Below are 6,000 nucleotides of genomic sequence, written 5' to 3'. Positions count from 1 at the left end.
ATATATAATACATATAACACACAAAATATGTATTAATCAACTGTTTATATTATTGGTAAGGCTTCCAGTCAACAGTAAGCTATTAGTAATTAACTTTTGGGGGAGTCAAAAGTTATATGTGAATTTTCAACTGCATGGGGGGTTGATGCCCCTAACCCTCATGTTGTTCAAGGATCAACTGTATATTAAAATCAGTAATTAAACCAAAGTATACTACCCACTTAGAGAAGATATTTGAACTTCTATATTTAAATCATCTTTTAAACTATTTATTTTGGTTTATATTTTATAATATATATATATTTGTATATTAGCAAAACTACATAATTTATAAATAAATAATCATATATTGAGACATGAACTCAATTTTTCCTTTCAATGATAGGGATGAACTGTTTAAAACATTTGAGGTCTAGAAGGTAGTCTCAGTGATGTGTTAGAAGCAGAAACCAGATTGTAATTGTTGAGAAGTGGGGATAACAAGTAAACTGCTCTTTCAAGACATTTGGTGAGGAAAAAAGAAAGATATTTGGTGAAGAGACAGGTATAGCTACATGCATAGTGGAGAGTGGATACAAGGTAGCTATTTGTAGGATGGGCCATTTTGATATAGGTTTCAAGTAAGGAATCAGAAAATACAGATCAATAATATGATGGGAAGAGAGAGAGAGAGAGAGAGAAGGAAATACCATGGATAAAATACCCAGAGTTTGCAGGAGGAAACGGTGAAGAGCAGAGAGAGACAGAGTGTTAGTTGTGCAACTGACTTTTTCATTCTTCAATGCATTAAGCAAGGACATCAGTGCAAGGGAAGAAGACGAGTAGGGGAGAAGTGTTTGCTATAACCAGCATGGCCAATAACATGCAGAACTGATTAGACCAATAACACAAATGAATAAATAAGCAGCTGTGGGAAAGCAGCTGAGCTTCTATCATTAAGTTATATTTACGGTGATGGTACCCACCACACAGGCACATCTCCAACCTGACCCTGAGATGGTTGACAGGAGCAGGCTGCTTAGACTTGGCCACTGAAGGAAATGCCTCTTCATGCTTACCCTAGCAATAGATGGCCCAGTAAGTGGAAAGTGGTAGGAACTGGTGAATTGATATCTGTACCTCTGGGTCCCTTTGTAATTCATCCATCACCCACAGGACCTTGGACCAACATTCCCATTTGCCTCAGACACTAATTTTGGTGCCACTGGTCAATGCTAACCTGGGTGTGGTGGTTGTGTGGGTGGGGACCACCAGGAAGTGGAGGAAGTGGGACTGGTGATTCAGGCAGGGGCCCTGCTTCAGCTCAGCCTGACTCACCCAGGACCATGGGAATGGGCACTTCAGGGCTGGTGGCGCCATCCCTGAGCAGCACCAGGGCCTGAAGGGGCATCATTAGTGGTTTCGAATGCTTGCCCAGCACTTCTCAGAAGGTGGCCTTGGGGCCTGCCCACATGCCATCTGGGTAATTACGTCCTATTTACCTTCCTGCAGATCCAGAGGAACTGGCACCCGACCTCCTGACTTAACCTGAGTACTGTCCGGGTGATACGGCAATTGACCTTAAAGATGCTGCTTCTTTCCAAACTCATTCAACCTCTTCCCTCACTACTCCATGCTGGGGGACTCAGCAGGACCCAGAGGCAGGGCCTCTGACCACCTTCTCATTGCGTTCATCAGCCACAATGCTCTTCTCCCAAAGAAGGCAGCCTCCATTGCCAGTGTGGACACTTGGTGTAGGTGGCTTCTCTTGCTTCTCTCTCTACTTCTAACAGTTCTACTCTTTTGCTCTAATGAAACACAGTTATTCGTGTATTACTTATTTATTTATTATATTAATTTTTTGTTACAACCGTAAGCCTACTTTTGCTCACCCTGTGTATTATGTCATTTAACTCCCAATTAACCCCACGAGTTGTAATATCTATTATATGAGACAGCATAGTTTGGAGATCAACGGTATTGACTCTGGAACCAGACTATCTGGTGTTTGAATTCTGGCTCTGACATTTATTAGTTGTATAACAGGCAAGTTATTTAAACTTTCTGTACCTGTTTCCTCATCTATAAACTGGAGCTAATAATACTACCTACCTCAGAGTTGTTTTGAAGATTAGTGAATTTGTATACATACAGCACTTAGAAGAACACCAGGCACGCAGCAAGTGCTCAATACATTTTATCTATGGCTATCACCATCACCACCACCACTATCATCTCCAAATTTAAAGACAAGGAAACAGGCACAGGGATGTGAAGAAACATGTCTAGTTGTCCTTGGTTGTATACATGCATAACCCATGGACACAGACAATAGGGTGCTGAAGACCTGGGCCGGGGGAGGGAGGGCAGGGCGGGCTGGAAGGGGTCAATGGGGGGAAAAATAGGACATATGTAAATACTTTCAACAATAAAGATTAATTTTTTTAAAAAAGGACCTAATAAAAGTAAGTAATCAGCCAGGAAAAAAAGAAAAAAAAACATGTCTAGGTTGTACAATTAATGAGGGATGGACTAGCGATTTGAATCAAGGCTGCTTCTGGCTTCAGAGGTTGTGTTCTTAACCATAAAACAATACTTCCTGCGCCCTGGCACCCTAGGGAAGCGTCTGCCGAAAACAGAGTGCTAATACACACAGAGCAGAGCTGAGAGGTGAAGAGGGTAAAACAGGGACCTGAGGACATTATCAGGCCCCCATGAACTAGTCATCTTAGCCCGTTCAGGCTGTGGTAACAAAAACTCCATAGACTGGGTGGTGTCTAGACAACAGAAATGGATTTCTTACAGTTCTGGAGGCTGGAAAGTCCAAGATCAAGGTGCTGGCAGATTCAATATCTGGTGACTGGCTATCTTCTCTCTGTGGGGACACAAACATTGGGTCTATTGCATCAGTCAAGCCGGAAGTCAACTCTACCTTCGGAGTTTTCAATAATGTGAATCAAAAAATTTCTTCTGCCTCAGTTCATTTTGAGTTGCGGTATCTGTCCCTTGCAGTTGAAGTCCCTTGCGGACTTATAGCAATTCAAATCTCAACCTCAAGACTAGCCTTGTATTCTGGGCCTGAATGGCCCAAAGAGAATAGGAAACACACCCATGAAAGAGTCTACTCTAGGGTCACCAAAACAAAGCTGTTCATTTGTTCATCCATTCATTCATTTCATTCACATCCTCCATGTGCCAGGTATTATATTAGTTTCTAAAACATTCTGGGTGCATTGGTCAGACGCCACTTCTGCATTGAACTATCCGTGGTGCGCCCATCAGTTTATCAATTAGGGCCAGCTCCAGCCTCAGGTGGAATCTCAGTTCTCCTACCTTTCAGAACGGAAGTCTCTGGGATCTTATGATCTATGCCAGATATTTTTTTCTGAGCTAGGCATAGTCACTGCTACAGCAGGACTCTGGCTTGTCTTTAAATGGAAAAGATAATGGGGAATTTCTGCACAGACTAAATTATTCATCTCCATCGAACCACATAAGCAGCATTCAATCTCCATCTCTGGACACACAGTCTTCCCAGATCAAAATATTCGATCGAGGTCCAAACAGGAAATGCAGATGCAAATGGGTGACTTAGAATGCCAGGGTAAAGCCCCCCACCAGCAAGGTGAGTTGTTTCTGACTTTGCATCAGATGTGCACACAGAGAACCCTTGAGGGCTGGGATTACTTTTGATTTTTACATCACAAGTGTCACAGAAAATACACAATGAAAAACCCAATGATTCCTTGGAGAGTTCATTGCTCTCCCCATCTTCTTTGATTCCCCTGCCTCCTCTCCACATCCTTTGAACTTCTAAAAAGACACTTTGAAGGCATGTCATAAAGCAGTTTTTCATTCATGCTCCTCTCTTTGATGATCCTGCTGTTTGTCTGAACTGCAGCGTCCACAGGATGTCGGGCTGGGCGAGCTGAAAGCCAATACTGATGAGGAAGGGCAAGCAAGGAAGAGCCTGAGCTGCGTTTGTCAATAAGAAAAAAGGGATAAGGGGGAGAGAACAAGACTAGAGGGGCCCAAGCAGAATTTCTGGTCTCTCTGGATTGTCTTACCCTTCAGAGTGGCCACTTGTGAGAGAGGTCAAGGGCGCCAGAGCCCAGCGAGAGTTCACAGCCAGCAAAATGTTTTGTTCAGATGCTTTTGCTTCCCCCTCCTGCTCTGGCCTCAAACACGGGAGCTCTCTGCTACCCTGTCCTTCCCGCCCCCCTCCCCCGCCCCCCGCCCCTGCAGATTGCAATAACCCAGCTTATACTTGAAAAGGATTATTTTTTATTGTTCCCAACCTCTCCCATTTTCTCTAGTGAAAAATTCAGTCATTTTAATGCTAACAAGATACCTTGAGGTGGGGAAAGAAGATGGAGAGAGAAGAGATAACTAGCAGGCCTGCACACACACATTTTTTTTCACCTTGCCCAGTGAGTAAATGGTGGAGAACTATGTGTCTCACGAACCCTCAAATGCCAGGAAATAGCCAGTGGCCCTGAGCAGCTGCTCCGGCTCCCCTGACCTGCAGATGGGCAGCCGTGGTGAGGGCAGACAAGAACCTCCCATGAACCCAGTGTTCTCTGATCCAAAGAGAAAACAAACCACTCCCTTCCATGATGCAGTAAGCCTAATTCAGCCTCATGAAGTGGTTGAGGGCCAGGGATGGGAGAAAACCTTCATCCCGGTATCAATATTAAATACATTAGAACCTGTCCCTCTGGGGGACTCTGGTGTCTGTGGGGAGGGTGAAGAACTCATTCATTCACAAATGTTCAGTGAGTAGGGCCTACCAAGCATTGGGGAGGACAACAGTGGGCAAAACAGAGAGGGCCTCTGCCCTCATGGAGCTAGCAGTTCAGTGAGAGGTTAGATCCGCTCATATATGTGTACAGTAGTTATAAAATGGGGCACATGCCTTGAAGGCAAGGTATAGGGTGTTATGAAAGCATTTAGCACAGAGACACCGTTTGGATGTGGAGGACATGCTACATGGAGATCCAGGAAGGCCCATCTAAAGGGGTGACTTTAAACTGAGACCTGAAGGGGAGAGGGAGCTAGGCAAGCAAAGAGTAGGCAACAGGATATTACGCAAATGGAACAGCATTTTATGCAAAAGGAACAGGCTATGAGAAGGTCTGGCCAAAAGGGAGTCAGACAGGAGAGGTCAACAGGGGAAGCAGGGGACCAATCAGGAGTAAGGATTCAACAAACGCATATGCAGCCCCACAACATGCCAGGTGCTGTTCTGAGTGTCCACAGCGGTGAACACAATTCACAAAGTCCCCGTCCTCCTGGAGGTTACTTCTCAGATGTTACCTCGTCAGAAACCAGGCTCCAGCAGAGCTGCCAATAATTCAGGCTGCATGGCCTTGATGAGGGACAGGACAGTGCCACTTCACAGACTCAAGAATTTTCTCATCTGAAGGGCTCAGAACCCTTGCCTCCAACCCTAAGTGAGCAGCTACTCTCATTCCTCACCACGGATGTACCCAGACCAAGATCACCAGTAGGAACGCAGCACGCGACAGGGCCACTGAATCAGACAGGAGATCATCCCCTCTCTGGACTGTCAATTCTGACCCGCCATGGCAAGGGGTCAGGAGAGACCTCTAGCTCCTCTATCAACTCCGAGTCCTGGGGATCCTTCTGGCACCGAGCATGGTGGTGTACGGCATGGGATTTGGGGTCAAACAGTGCTGGCTTCTTGTTCCAACTCTGCCACTTGCCAACTGCGCCCAGAACCTAACCTCTCTGATCCTGTCTCTCAGTCTATAAAAGAGAGTTGACAGGACCTTGATTACAGGGTAGTCTGGAGGATTAAAAGAGTCAGGGCACAGCTTGGCACTCTGCATGGCACACAGCAAACGCTCACTCAGCATCAGCAACGATGACTATGATGGTTGTGATATATCCCGCTTCCCTGACTGGAGGCACCCAGCTTAATGTAATTTTCATAAATAACAGAATTACAACTCAAGCAATTAAGTGCAATGCACAGCCCTGTCCCCTTTCTTCATGCAT

The 6,000-nt window shown here is 45.2% G+C and overlaps 1 long non-coding RNA gene across 1 annotated transcript in view; it reads right to left on the bottom strand.

The window, feature by feature from the left end:
* Window positions 1-2,813: 2,813 nt before the first annotated feature.
* Window positions 2,814-6,000, bottom strand: part of LOC308519656 — an 86,318-nt gene continuing 83,131 nt past the window's right edge. Inside the window, exon 3 of the long non-coding RNA XR_013996012.1 lies at window positions 2,814-2,854. This is a non-coding gene — a long non-coding RNA (uncharacterized lncRNA). The remainder of the gene's footprint in view (window positions 2,855-6,000) is intronic.

This window comes from Myotis nattereri (assembly GCF_964212035.1).
Source record: "Myotis nattereri genome assembly, chromosome: 5".
In the NCBI taxonomy this organism is placed as follows: domain Eukaryota; kingdom Metazoa; phylum Chordata; class Mammalia; order Chiroptera; family Vespertilionidae; genus Myotis; species Myotis nattereri.
This window is presented reverse-complemented; position numbering and strand designations above follow the sequence as displayed.